Consider the following 16,312-nt stretch of genomic DNA (forward strand, 5'->3'; position numbering starts at 1 on the left):
ATCTCCCGATTTTACTTCTTGGGCATCTAGAAACTTTATTTTCTATCCGATTTGCTTGAAATTGAAAATCCAGAAGTATTTTAAGATCACAAATAGGTGTGTGGCAAATGGGATGTATCGGTCCATATTTTGGTGTAGCCCCCATATAGACCGATCTCCCGACTTCATTTCTTGGGCTTCTAGAATCCGTAGTTTATATCCAATTTGCCTGAAATTGGAAATCTAGAGGTATTTTAAGACCATCAAAAGGTGTGCCGAAAATGGTGCCTATCGGTCCATGGTTTGGTATAGCCCCCATATAGACCGGACTCCCGACTTATTTCTTGGGCTTCTAGAATCCGTAGGTTTTATCCAATTTGCCTGAAATTTGAAATCTAGAGGTATTTTAGGACCATAAAGATGTGTGCGGAAAATGGTGCTTATGGGTCCATGTTTTGGTATAGCCCCCATATAGACCGATCTCTCGATTTTACTTCTTGGGCGTCTAGAAACTATATTTTCTATCCGATTTGCTTGAATTTGAAAATCCAGAGGTATTTTAAGATCACAAATAGGTGTGTCGCAAATGGGATGTATCGGTCCATATTTTGGTGTAGCCCCCATATAGACCGATCTTCCGACTTTATTTCTTGGGCTTCTAGAATCCGTAGTTTATATCCAATTTGCCTGAAATTGGAAATCTAGAGGTATTTTAGGACCATAAAGATGTGTGCCGAAAATGGTGAGTACCGGTCCACGTTTTGATATAGCGCCCATATAGACCGATCTCCCGATTTTAATTCTTGGGCTTCTAGAATCCGTAGTTTTTATCCAATTTGCCTGAAATTGGAAATCTAGAGGTGTTTTAGGACCATAAAGATGTGTGCGGAAAATGGTGCTTATGGGTCCATGTTTTGGTATAGCCCCCATATAGACCGATCTCTCGATTTTACTTCTTGGGCGTTTAGAAACTATATTTTCTATCCGATTTGCTTGAAATTGAAAATCCAGAGGTATTTTAGGATCACAAATAGGTGTGTCGCAAATGGGATGTATCGGTCCATATTTTGGTGTAGCCCCCATATAGACCGATCTTCCGACTTTATTTCTTTGGCTTCTAGAATCCGTAGTTTATATCCAATTTGCCTGAAATTAGATATATAGAGGTATTTTAGGACCATCAAAAGGTGTGCCGAAAATGGTGCCTATCGGTCCATGTTTTGATATAGCCCCCATATAGACCGATCTCCCGATTTTACTTCTTGGGCTTCTAGAATCCGTAGTTTTTATCCAATTTGCCTGAAATGAAAAATCTAGAGGTATTTTAGGACCATAAAGATGTGTGCCGAAAATGGTGAGTACCGGTCTACGTTTTGATATAGCGCCCATATAGACCGATCTCCCGATTTTAATTCTTGGGCTTCTAGAATCCGTAGTTTTTATCCAATTTGCCTGAAATTGGAAATCTAGAGGTATTTTAGGACCATCAAAAGGTGTGCAGAAAATGGTGCCTATCGGTCCATGTTTTGGTATGGCCCCCATATAGAGCGGTCTCCCGACTTATTTCTTGGGCTTCCAGAATCCGTAGTTTTTATCCAATTTGCCTGAAATTAGAAATCTAGAGGTATTTTAGGACCGTAAAGAGGTGTGTCGCAAATGTTTCGAATCGGTCCATGGTTTGGTATAGCCCCCATATAGACCGATCTCTCGATTTTACTTCTTGGGCGTCTAGAAACTATATTTTCCATCCGAGTTGCTTGAAATTGAAAATCCAGAGGTATTTTAAGATCACAAATAGGTGTGTCGCAAATGGGATGTATCGGTCCATATTTTGGTGTAGCCCCCATTTAGACCGATCTTCCGACTTTATTTCTTTGGCTTCTAGAATCCGTAGTTTATATCCAATTTGCCTGAAATTGGATATCTAGAGGTATTTTAGGACCATCAAAAGGTGTGCCGAAAATGGTGCCCATCGGTCCATGTTTTGGTATAGCCCCCATATGGACCGATTTCCTGATTTGGCTTCTTGGGCGTCTAGAAAGTGTATTTTCTATCCGATTTGCCTGAAATTGGAAATCTAGTGGTACTCTAGGACCATAAAGAGGTGTGCCGAAAATGGTGAGTATCGGTCCATGTTTTGATATAGCCCCCATATAGACCGATCTACCGATTTTACTTCTTGCACTTCTAGAATCCGTAGTTTTTATCCAGTTTGCCTGAAATTGGAAATCTAGACGTATTTTGGGACCATAAATTGGTGTGCCGAAAATGGTGAGTATCGGTTCATGTTTTAATATAGCCCCCATATAGACCGATCTCCCAATTTTACTTTTTGGGCTTCTAGAATCCGTAGTTTTTATCCAATGTGCCTCAAATCAGAAATCTAGAAGTATTCTGGGACCATAAAGACGTGTGTCGAAAATGGTGAGTGCCGGTCCATGTTTTGGTATAGTCCCCATATAGACCGATCTCCCGATTTTACTTCTTGGGCTTCTAGAATCCGTAGTTTTTATCCAATTTACCTCAAATCGGAAATCTAGAAGTATTCTAGGACCATAAAGACGTGTGTCGAAAATGGTGAGTCCCGGTCCATGTTTTGATTTAGCCCCCATATAGACCGATCACCCGATTTTACTTCTTGGGCTTCTAGAATCCGTAGTTTTTATCCAATTTGCCTGAAATTGGAAATCTAGAGGTATTCTAGGACCAAAAATTATAGAAACCGCAGTTTTTATCCGATTTGCCCAAAAATGTAAATATACTAGTATTTTAGACCCTCAAAAATCTGTATCGCATTTATTTTTACCGGTCCATTTGCTAAGGCATCGATTTAGCTTCTTGAGGGTATACCCAAAGAAAAAATATTTTCCTCCGGAATGAAGTTTTAGAGAAACGAAATTCCCCTTTTGTATAAAGTAATTTCGTTTAGAGCCAATTAATCCGAATTTTTGATAAGCGATTCAACAATTGTATCTAAAATTTGTGTCAAAAGAAAATTTTTCTTGTCTAAAATTTCGTTCCTCAGAAAAAAACTCTTCTTTCAGGGTATGGCAAGCTCACTGATAATGAAAATTGCTTGAAACTGAAAGTAAAATTTCCAGATTTTATTCCTCATAATCCTTTAAATAATGGCGGAAAAATCTATAGATTTAAGATTTCAAATCAAGGCGTTATTTTACACGATGTATTTATGATTTATCCAAAACTCAAACAAAATTGGTTGTTACAAATTCAGAATCTGATCTAGTCTTCATAGGTAGAATCTTTAAATTTTTTCTTCGGGAAGCGTACTGGTTGAACTGGTTTGCTTGGGAGAAGATTTGTCATCAAACCCCCTACAATTCTATATATTATCAAGTAACCCGCTAAGACGAAGATTTTTAAAATTATTATATTTGATATATATTTGATTCATGGTTGTGGGTATTTAAGATTCGGCCCGGCCGAACTTACTGATGTATATACTTGTTTTATTTTCCTTATCATTTTTTTTTTAATTTTAACATTTTTTAAATTGTTTTCTATGCATTATGTAATCGTAAATTGTTATAGGATTCCATTAAATGGTCGATTATTTCATGGACATTGGATCCTAAATTTATGACCATTAACTATTTGCCATTTTATGCATACTAAGTCAATGTCGTTGGTACATTCATTTATTCATGAACCACTGCCTATTCTCAATAAGCGGCTCACACACATATTTGCTCAACTGCGTAGTCATTCAGTGTAATGGATTTTTGTGTTTGGCATTTCAAAAAATGTCCATACGATTTGTTTTGGGCTCTGAAAAATGTCCATTGATAAACAGCAAAAATGTCCATTGACCAATGCACCATGGGTTGAGAAGGAAATAAAAGAGGAGCTCGTAACAGTGAAGTTTGTATATGAACCAAGTATGAGTATGTGACGCAATAATGGACCCCTTGAAAATAAGCCCCAAAACCCAAATGAAACAGGTCGACACTTCATAATGAATATGAGCCCCATGAAAATGATCCCCAATAAAATGTATCTGAAGCATGAAAATCGATCCCAAAATAAAATTTGGGCTAGTTTTTACTTTTGATGGAAAAAATATGAAGTTTTAGGAAACAATACCAACTATGTGGTACTCAGTACGAATCTCTTGGGAAGAGCGTTACCCCATTTTGGACTCTGCCAATAAAAGAAAATCTTAAACCCCGGCCAAACGCCCGCCACTCGAATAACAAATCTGAGGTAATACTATTCAGAACAACAAAAGTGTGTATTATTGTCAAATCTCGGACAATTTCAAAAAGGAAATTGGGGTTTATTTTCATATTGTGAACCGGCCCCAAAAATAAAATGAAGTTACTCCCAAAGAAACATAAAAATTCGGTGTTGGTGTTTTACATATAATTTTTGGGGTCCTATTTATTTATTTATTTATGGGGTCCATAATTATATCGCCTGAATATGTAACGTGGTTTTATTTTTTGGTAGGAAAAACTCAATCATAAGAATCCCCTAAACTTTTCCGAATACGGAATTTATTGATGGCAAGTAAGAAGTGGGGTTCATAATGAGAATCAAACAGATTTTTCGACTTTTTCACACAAAAATTTTTTTTTCTGATTCAATCACGAAATTAATTGATCAAATTAATTTTTTAATTGAAATGTCTTCAATCACAGAAATGATAGTATCAATTAAAAAATTAATTGACAGTCAATTAAAAAATTAATTGATCCAATTAAATATTTAATTGATACTATTAATTTGTGTGACTGATTTTTATTTCAATTAAAAAATTTGTTAAATCAATTAAATTTTTAATTGAATATTTTTTTAAACTCAATTAAGATTTTAATGGCAAAAATTTTCGTGAAAAATTTTTCTGTGTTCGCAATTTGATAAAGTCCACTTTCGACTATTCTGGTTATGCAAAAATTGACTATCCTAATATTTCCCAATTTGTAAAAGCCAATTTACTCATTTTTTTTAATTTTAAATACTCGACATTCTAAATCTACATCCTGTTTCGACTTTCCACTTATTTTGTTAAAATTCAATTAGTCGATTTTATTCAAGACGAAAAGCCGATTTTGTTAATATACAATTTTTTGTTTAATCGTTTTAATCGATTTTCAAAAAAAATCTAAAGTTAATTAGTCGAATTTGAAGATTGCAATAAATCGACTTTGCCTTTTCAACAGATAGTTGGCTCAGTGTTGGAATTGTAGACACTGTTGCCACAGTTGATAGAATTCTATCAAAATTAATAGATTTCATACTGTTTGGTAGATTGGTAAAATTCTAGTTTTGGTAGATTTTGGTAAACTATACCTCCCCAACTAAGAGGTGCTTTAAATTTTTTTATAAACATATACAAATTTAAAAAATGTTCTCCAGCAATAAAATTTTGACAAAATTTTCTATAGAATAAAATGTTTTATAGAAATAGAATTTTAACAAAATTTTCTATAGAAATAAATTTTTAACAAAATTTTCCATAGATACACATAAAATTTTGACAAAATTTTCTTAAGAAATACAATTTTGACAAAATTTTCTATAGAATAAAATGTTCTAAATAAATAAACTTTTTACAAAATTTTCTATGGAAATACAATTTTAACAAAATTTTCCATAAAAATAAAATTTTAACAAAATTTTCTATAGAAAAAAAATTAACAAAATTTTCTATAGAAATAAAATTTAAAAAAAAATTTCCATAGATATAAAATTTTGACAAAATTTTCTTAAAAATACAATTTTGACAAAATTTTCTTTAGAAATACAATTTTGACAAAATATTCTATAAAAATATAATTTTGACAAAATTTTAACAATAGAAATAAAATGGCAAAATTTTCTCTAGAAATGAAATTTGGACAAACTTTTCTATAGAAACTATATTTTTAGAAAATTTGGTATACGAATAAAATGTTGATAAAATATCTTATAGGAATAAAATTTTCTTTATATGTAATAGGTGTGTTCCTTTACTGTACTCGTAGTAAAAAGTAGTAAAAGAGAGAAATATTGAAAATCCTCTCAGATTTCTATATTTGTTAAATGTACAGGAACGAAAATATAGTAAAAATTGTAAAAATGTCAAATAAAAAACAAAAGAAACATTATGATTTGAATAAATATTTTCAAAACATGTAGGTAAATTAAATACTTTTATATCGAAATTTGTTTTTGACAAATGGCAGATTTTTTGCAGGAAACTGTGAAATCCTTATTACGATAGAAAGAAGCTATGGTTTTTACTTTGTTATAAAAAGTACTCCTTTTGCAAAATTTTTAATCAAAGTAAGACTCTGGGCCATAAAGTAGAGTAATAGCGCATATTATCAGTATCTTATAAGGTGGGGTTTTTCATTCCGTTTGTAACACATACAAATAACGAATTCTGACTATAGAAAGTATATATAGTCTTGATCAGGGAGAAATTATAAGACGATGTCTCTCTGTCTGGCTATCTGTTGTAATCAGGCTACTTTCTTCAATAATGAACCTATAGTGCTGAAATTTTAACAGACACTTTTATTCTACATGCAGGTCAATTTTGAAGATGGGACTACTTCGGCCTAAGTTTCGATTTTGCTTCCATATGAACCGACCCCCGAATTGGGGTATTCATGACATAGACATTAAAACTTTCATCCGATTTGCATGAAATTCAAAACGTAGAGGTACTTTTGGTCCATTAAAGGGTTGCCGAATTTGGTGTGAGTCGGTCAATGTTTTGGTACTTTTTTCGAAACAAGTGGTATTGGTTCGGCATTGTTTTGAAATTCCAAATTGTGGAGTCTACACGTTAAATCTAAAGCACAAAGGTGCACAAAATGTTCCTCCAGAATACGTAGAATTTTATAAGGAATGTAGTCCTTCTAGACTCAAAATGCAGACCCCACTTTGTTCAAATTTTGCAAACAAAAAATAAATTGTAAGACCCTATCTCGCAAATATTAGATATAGTTTATAAGTTGTATCCAGCAAAGCAAAAATCATGAAAATCGGTGCATAATTGCGCGTTTGCCAAGTAACACTAAATTGCATACATCCGAGGTGTCCAACTTCCAACGTCTATAGACCAGCCCGTGAATCGACTAGGGACCTACAAACCTCCAAATATAGAGAAAAACATTTCAGCTTTGGCACAAAGAAAAAATTATGATGATATCTTAATCAATTAAAAAGTTACAGATTTATTTCCAAAAACAAGCGATTTGGAACTACTTTAGTTTGGAAAATGTGAAAACAAATAATTACTTTTGCCATGACATATCTACAACTTTTACTCGAAAGAATTTGTCGAGTAACTTGTAGTAAAAAAATTTTAAAAGAGACATGCATTTTGACATTGTTCTCTTAAAATTGTTTACTACTTGTTTACTACTAAAATTGTTTACTGAGGAACGGTTTCTAGTAAAAACTAGTAAAAGTAGTAACTAGTAGTACGTAAAGGAACACAACTAATTTTTTCTATATAAATAAAATTTTGACAAAATCTTCTAAAGAAATAAAATTTTTATAAAAATTTTATATAGAAATAAAATTTTGACAACATTTTCTATAGAAATTAAATTTTGACAAAATTTTCTATGCAAATAAAATGTTCACAAAATTTTCTATGAATATAAAATTTTCACAAAATTTTACATCGAAATAAAATTTTGAAAAAATTTTTTAAAGAAACAATATTTTGAGAAAATTTTGAATACAAATAAAATTTAAGCAAAATTTTCTATACAAATACAATTTAGACAAAATTTTCTAGAAAAATAAAATAATGAGAAATTTTGCTATAGAAGTAAAATTTAGAAAAATTTTCTATAGAAATAAAATGTTGAGAAAATTTTAACAATTTTTGTAGAAAATGACACAATGTTCTATTGAAATGGAGTTTGGACAAAATTTTCTATAGAAATGAAATGTGGACAAAATTTTCTATAGAAAATATATTTTTAGAAAATTTGGTATACAAATGAAATTTGAAAAAAATTCTTACAGGAATACAATTTTGACAAAATTTTGCGTATAAATAAAATTTAGACAAAATTTTCTATAGAAATACAATTTTGACATAATTTTCTATAGAAATAAAATTTTAAGAAAATTTTCTATAGAAATACAATTTTGAGAAAATTTTCTATAGAAATACAATTCTGACAAAATTTTCTATAGAAATAAAATTTTCACAAAATTTTGTATAGAAATAGAATTTTGACAAAATTATCTATAGAAATAAAATTTTGACAAAATTTTGTATAGAAATAGAATTTTGACAAAATTGTCTATAGGAATAAAATTTTAACAAAATTTTCTATAGAAATTAAATTTTGACAAAATTCTCTATAGAAATACAATTTTGACAAAATTTTCAATAGAAAAAAATTTTTGACAAAATTTTCTATATAAATAAAATTTTTTATAAAATGTTTTATAGAAATAAAATTTTAACACAATTTTTTATAGAAATAAAATTTTGACAAAATCTTCTATAGAAATAATATATTACAAAAATTTTCCAAAGAAATAGAATTGTGACAAAATTTTTTATAGAAATACAATTTTGACAACATTTTCTATAGAAATATAATTTTGACAACATTTTCTATAGAAATAAAATTTTGACTAAATCTTCTATAGAAATAAAATATTAACAGAATTTTCTAAAGAAATACAATTTTGACAAAATTTTCTATAGAAATAAAATTTTCACAAAATTTTCTATAGAAATAAAATTTTCACAAAATTTTCTATAGAAATAAAATTTTGACAAAGTTTTCTATATAAATAAAATTTAGACAAAAATTTCTATATAAATAAAATTTTGACAAAAAAATTCTATAAAATAAAATTTTGACAAAATCTTCTATAGAAATAAAATCTTTACAAAATTTTTCTATAGAAATACAATTGTGATAAAATTTTCTATAGAAATACAATTTTGACAACATTTTCTATAGAAATAAAATTTTGAGAAAATTTTCTATAGAATATAAAATGTTCACAAAATTTTCTATGAAAATAAAATTTTCACAAAATTTTCTATAGAAATAATATTTTGAGAAAATTTTGTATATAAATAAAATTTAAGCAAAGTTTTTATATAAATAAAAAGAAATAAAATGTTGAAAATTGTTTATGAAAGAAATTGTGGCTATATACACAAAAAATGTAGCATACTAATCTCAAAAATTTGATTGAAAAACTTCGAAATAAGATTTTTTAAATTTGGTACATTTTTTTCTAAAATTTTCTTGAAAATTTGATAGATTATTTTGGGCAGGATTGGCAACCGTAATTGCAGACCGATGCAGATCTTTAACTACATATCGAAGTCTCAGCGTTTGATTTCAAGTCAGTGTTTGAAATAGACATCTCTCGCTTTTGAGTAGATAAGGAAAAATCCAGTTTTTGAGTAACGAATCAATTTTCGAATTTTTATCAAAAGCGTCGAGTTAATTTTTGATAACTTCAAACACTTTTATGTGGTTTCACCGTAATATGAAACACCCTTCGGACAAGGCTATAAAGAGGAGGTCTGTAATAATTGAGCAACTAGGGTTGGGGTTTGGGCAACTCTAGTGTTTCACTCTGCCAACTGACAGCTCTATCGTAAAGCTTGGAATTTTTTAGGTTCTCAGAACTTTTTGACATACCAGCGCTATTTGTCTAGTTTACAACAATGTAAAAGTTTTATCTTGTCCAAATCGTGAACTATTTTGTACAACTTTCGACTCAACAACTCGATAAACCTAATTCAATTTTTGTCAATGAAACTTCGTCAAGGACCAGTGATTATCGTTGTTAGGGTAAACTGAACCGAGGTCATAGCTCATCCAAGATTCACTCCGATGGGTCATGCGTCGTATAGTCCTGACTTGGCACCGAATGGTTTTCTACACCTGAAGAAGCGGTTAATGCGTTCAGAATACATTTTTTTGAGACGCCTCAATCAGAGTGGCAAAAGTGCTTTGACAATTGATTCAAATGCAAAAGTGTATAGATCTTAATAGGGAATATTTTGAAAAACAGTAGAGTTATGTTCGTTGACTAGTACTTGTTTTTGCTCTCTAATCCCGAAATAGAAAAGGCAACCCTCGTATACACCATGCTCTTTGCTCTTCATCTATCCAGTTGTGGCTCAGTGATTTCCCTCTGGTATCTGTTCAGGGGTTCCAATTTCCCAGTTATGCTGTCAGAATATCTCGTTCCGAATGTAGTGATCAAGTTTTTTATCTCCCATTGATTTAATGCATCAAAAATCTGTCATTAGCCCCATAGTGCATTGGCCCAAATACGTCCAACGCATTTTGAAATATTTATTAATGTTCGAATAGCAAATGAAGGGGTCGAGTATATCAACATCATCATAATTCCCATTGAGGTACATTTGGTAATTTCAAGGATCATTCATTGAAATTTATGGATAATTTGAATTCACAAATGAAAAAGGTCATTGAGAAGAGCATAGAGCAGTTGTGCTGGCTCGAAGCATACATATATGAAAATGCAAGTGTGTCATATATGCCTGGGTCCATCAAATGACCAAACTAAAACTGTATATTTGTGTGTTTACATTTAAGCCAGTATATACCAATATGTTGAACATTTCCTAAAGTATAAACGAAAGTTTATTCTTTTGTCGCAAAATGGACATTAGACATTAGTCACAGAATCTATAATGAGAAAAAAAAACCGAAATACTACCCAACAGTACACGGACTGTATATACGAGTAGTTATATAAAAAAATAATAATTCTGTACCTAAAAAAGCCAAAGTCCAAAGCCACAATTCAAATGTTTTATATAAATACACCTGTCTCTACTTCACAAAGGCTTATCGAAAATGTGGTTATGTCAAATTAAAATGTTGTGGTATAACAAATTTATAAAAATAATTAACAAAATTATTGTTTAATATTTAACTTAAACCACATCGTATTTTCCTATTCATATTTATCACTCATAAATCAACAATATAAGCTTATTTAAGATTTTCCTTTTAGATGTTTCCAACCAGCACCAGAATGATAACTTCATAAGTAAATTGATTAGCAGTCTCATTTTCCTATCATTACAGTAATTTATTGGATTTCACACATCTCTTGTTCTTCTTCTTCTTCGAAAGTAGATGACATCAGTGAACATTGAAAACGACAATAATCTCAATAATAAGAAAAACAAATGTCAATTACATCAAATGATTAAGCAATAGACGAAAGGAAATAGGAGACTTGATACGAACAAAACCAAGAAACAAAAAACGACACAAGATTTTTCAATGCCAACACACATGAATAGATGGAAATAATTTCCTGATTTATGAAATTATCAATGGAATTGAATTAAATTGTAAGGAATTGAATAGCATAGCGGATGTTTACATATACACATACATATCAGTTACTAATCATTTAGAGACGTTCTTATTCTCCCTACTGTAGTAGCTTACAGTGCATTTGTATATGTTATAGAGGCTCCCTTGATTGACGTTGGCGTTAGCACATGAATATATACGGGAAATTCCGCGAAAGCTGAGAGGGCGACTTCTGGAAAAATCGAAAACTTTGGCAACCAATTGCAGGCAAACAAAATTAAATTGCCAGCAATTTAAAAATTGCGAATTTAAAAGAAAATCAAATCAAACTAACTCTTGTCTGAAACGCTTTATAGAAAATTTTGTCAAAACTTTTTTATATAAAAAATTTTGTAAAAAAAATTATTTCTATTGAAAATGTTCTTATTTCTATATTTTTTTGCGTTTCAAACAAACTAACTCTTGTCTGAAACGCATTATAGAAAATTTTGTCAAAACTTTTTTATATAAAAAATTTTATAAAAATTTTATTTCTATTGAAAATATTCTTATTTCTTATGTTTTTAATCGAGCTATAGCCGAAACTATGAAAAGTATTGCTTAAAAATTTAATTTCTACAGAAAATTTTGTCCACATTTTATTTCTATAGAAAATTTGTACAAAATTTTATTTCTATGGAATATTTTGTCTACATTTTATCCATATGAACATTTTAACAACATTTTATATCTATGGAAAATTTTGTCAAAATTTTATCTCTACGAAAATTTTGTCAACATTTTATTTTTATAGAAATGCATTAGTATTAGTATTAGTATTAGTATTAGTATTAGTATTAGTATTAGTATTAGTATTAGTATTAGTATTAGTATTAGTATTAGTATTAGTATTAGTATTAGTATTAGTATTAGTATTAGTATTAGTATTAGTATTAGTATTAGTATTAGTATTAGTATTAGTATTAGTATTAGTATTAGTATTAGTATTAGTATTAGTATTAGTATTAGTATTAGTATTAGTATTAGTATTAGTATTAGTATTAGTATTAGTATTAGTATTAGTATTAGTATTAGTATTAGTATTAGTATTAGTATTAGTATTAGTATTAGTATTAGTATTAGTATTAGTATTAGTATTAGTATTAGTATTAGTATTAGTATTAGTATTAGTATTAGTATTAGTATTAGTATTAGTATTAGTATTAGTATTAGTATTAGTATTAGTATTAGTATTAGTATTAGTATTAGTATTAGTATTAGTATTAGTATTAGTATTAGTATTAGTATTAGTATTAGTATTAGTATTAGTATTAGTATTAGTATTAGTATTAGTATTAGTATTAGTATTAGTATTAGTATTAGTATTAGTATTAGTATTAGTATTAGTATTAGTATTAGTATTAGTATTAGTATTAGTATTAGTATTAGTATTAGTATTAGTATTAGTATTAGTATTAGTATTAGTATTAGTATTAGTATTAGTATTAGTATTAGTATTAGTATTAGTATTAGTATTAGTATTAGTATTAGTATTAGTATTAGTATTAGTATTAGTATTAGTATTAGTATTAGTATTAGTATTAGTATTAGTATTAGTATTAGTATTAGTATTAGTATTAGTATTAGTATTAGTATTAGTATTAGTATTAGTATTAGTATTAGTATTAGTATTAGTATTAGTATTAGTATTAGTATTAGTATTAGTATTAGTATTAGTATTAGTATTAGTATTAGTATTAGTATTAGTATTAGTATTAGTATTAGTATTAGTATTAGTATTAGTATTAGTATTAGTATTAGTATTAGTATTAGTATTAGTATTAGTATTAGTATTAGTATTAGTATTAGTATTAGTATTAGTATTAGTATTAGTATTAGTATTAGTATTAGTATTAGTATTAGTATTAGTATTAGTATTAGTATTAGTATTAGTATTAGTATTAGTATTAGTATTAGTATTAGTATTAGTATTAGTATTAGTATTAGTATTAGTATTAGTATTAGTATTAGTATTAGTATTAGTATTAGTATTAGTATTAGTATTAGTATTAGTATTAGTATTAGTATTAGTATTAGTATTAGTATTAGTATTAGTATTAGTATTAGTATTAGTATTAGTATTAGTATTAGTATTAGTATTAGTATTAGTATTAGTATTAGTATTAGTATTAGTATTAGTATTAGTATTAGTATTAGTATTAGTATTAGTATTAGTATTAGTATTAGTATTAGTATTAGTATTAGTATTAGTATTAGTATTAGTATTAGTATTAGTATTAGTATTAGTATTAGTATTAGTATTAGTATTAGTATTAGTATTAGAGCCGAGAAGAAAGGCATATCTACCGGCTTAGACCTAGAGCGCATGCCTATATACCTGCAAACCCTGCTGATCCTGAATCTATTCTAAACCCAGATCTTCCGACCGCTAATTGGAAGGTTGGCCGTTTGGATGAAGTGGATGCACCAAGACGGCAGACAGTGTTTATATTGAACAGTCAGTCTTAGCCACATCTAGCTATGTTATGACTTTCTTTATATACAACTGAAGGTATATAAAAACGATCAGCCAAAGGATTCCGAAATGAACAAGCCTCTGTCTGAATCAGAAATGAGCAGATCTTCTTGCGAAGTCGAGGGAGATAACAAAAATGCAGACTGCCTCAAACCTCACTAAAGTTGAACCGAGGCTTATTGCGAGAGTCACCGATGACTTCATCGAAGCGGTTGCTATGACGGTTGTTGGAAATCTTGATGGTTCTGCGGATCCTCCAGATAAATCTTTACCATTGCAAGGCTGCTTGTGCTGCTTTAAAAGTTATCCTGATGAAAGGGGACATATATATTGTTCTTATTCAAAAACCATATCAATATAAGAACAAAATATGTAAATGCAAATGCGCATCGTAAAATATGGGACAGTAGTGACATTGATACAAGAGGAGAGTTTTTATTTTGCGTACTAATTGGGTCATTTGTCATAAGATAGATGCCAAAACCTTTGTCAATAAGAACAGGCAAGAAGTTTCGGACGTCACTTTGGCCTCGCAAAAACTGGCAGGTTTTAAGTGAACATAGCTTCTCAGATCATCGCTGCATCAGTTTCAAATTTGATGTTCGTACCACCAAGACCATATTTCCGGCAAACGTTAGGAAAGCATAGACCGATACAAATCATGCCGAATATGTTCATGGTTTGGTATAGACTCTATATAGACCGATCTCTAGATTTGACTTCTTGGACATCTATACACTTCAGTTTTTATCCGATTTGGCTAAAATTTGAAATATTGACTTGTTTTTCAGAACATCTATTTGTTGACCAATAGATGTTTCGAATATGATGTGTATCGATCCATATTTTGATATAACTCTTATATCAAAATATGGATCGATTCAAGGTTTAGTACACCCGAGACCGATCCTTCGATATTACATCTTGGAAATCTAGAAGACGCAAGTTTTATCAGATTTTGCTGAAATCAGATAAAAAGGCGTTAGGATTCCTCTTAAACTCAAAGAAACATGGTTGTTACAAATCCAGAATTGGATTTTGGTAGTGGGCCGCATATATTTGTTTTTCATTGTCTCTGAATGCTCCCTGTCCGAAATGTCACGCCTTGTTAGTCGGCAGGAAACGTCTTCGTTTTCTCCATGAGTCTAGTTTTAGTCACAAGTATTCGATTGATGATCTTGTAGTGATAGTCGCCTATATGAAACTCTATTTCTAGTGGTTTGTCAACAATGACAACCATTTCCAGCCAGTTTTTCGAACCTATCATAGTTTGATGCAGTTAGCGAGGAGTTTCTTCTGCGATCCTTTCAATAATTTCTAGGGATTCTTATTAGGTATTTCAGTTTATGGGCTATGCTCTCAACAGTGTGTATATATGTCTTAAGGCATGATTACGCTGTTGTGCTTATTCTTCTTTATCTTCTACTTTCTTTAGAACTACTAATGTCAATTTTCCAAGTCCCTGGGAAAGACTGTCGCCGATCTTAATGGTTTTGGAAAAAAAAGTTTTAATTAGCTACTCAAGTATTTTTCCAACTGTGTTTTTTTTTTGCTGAGTAGTGGATAGTTTTGGCAATCACATCTCCATATTTTGTGGAATATCCCATGTATTACAATATTTGCCACTATTCTAGTGCATAATGCTTTATACTAACATTGGAATGTTGATTGGAAATGTAAGTCATTCTCTCTATCTCTGTTCTCTAGTACGTGTGTGATATAAATAAAAGAGGTTGGGGGACACATGGGTTATTGTTGTTGTTGGTGTTTAGAGAAATTCAATAGAGTATCGGAAGACGTTCTCATATCATATTGTCCACACATTCTTCTCTCAGGAGATGCACTTTAGTGAATTACTGCTCGATATGAGAATGACATGAATAGCCTTTGTCAATGGAATGCATTACGGATTCTAAATTAAATTACACTTCAAAATCAAATATTGACAATGAACAGATGAATGATTGTGAAGATAAGTATGAATAAGCGGAAATAGGGACAGACTATTAGTCTCCAGTCAACAATAGGCGAGACGAGTCGAATGTTGAACGTAAAGGAGAACAGAAGAATTTACACATACATAGCTGGCTAGTGTTGTAATATCTTTTGGAAGATTTGATTGCAAAATTCGCAAGAAATTCCAAGAAAAGCCTTTGGGTTGCAATTCTTCTCCTAAAGCCTACATCTATTCCTAGGTTCATAAGGCCCTCACAAATACAAGGTAACTTGTTAGTGAACATTTGACTTTCGTTCATGGGAGTATAGTGGTCAAATCTACACCTAACCAGCGTTCTTTATTCCTTGGGTATATTTCGCGTTGACCTTATCAAACCAAACTTCATTAATATTACATGGTGACTTATATGTATTGCAACCAACTTAAGGTTAATATCGTTTCGAAACTGCTCGCCTGACAGATCTATTCCACTGACATTTCATTTTATTGCTTACAGGCTTACAAAAGCACTCAGACGACGAAATAAAATTATCCGTATTTGACTGGAAAGCC

The 16,312-nt window shown here is 30.1% G+C and overlaps 1 protein-coding gene across 1 annotated transcript in view; it reads left to right on the forward strand.

Moving 5' to 3' along the window:
- The window catches only part of AstA-R1 (allatostatin A receptor 1), a gene marked incomplete in the record, with an annotated part of 486,850 nt that overhangs the window by 432,842 nt on the left and 37,696 nt on the right, over positions 1 to 16,312 (forward strand).

This window comes from Haematobia irritans, chromosome 3 (assembly GCF_050003625.1).
Source record: "Haematobia irritans isolate KBUSLIRL chromosome 3, ASM5000362v1, whole genome shotgun sequence".
In the NCBI taxonomy this organism is placed as follows: Eukaryota; Metazoa; Arthropoda; class Insecta; order Diptera; family Muscidae; genus Haematobia; species Haematobia irritans.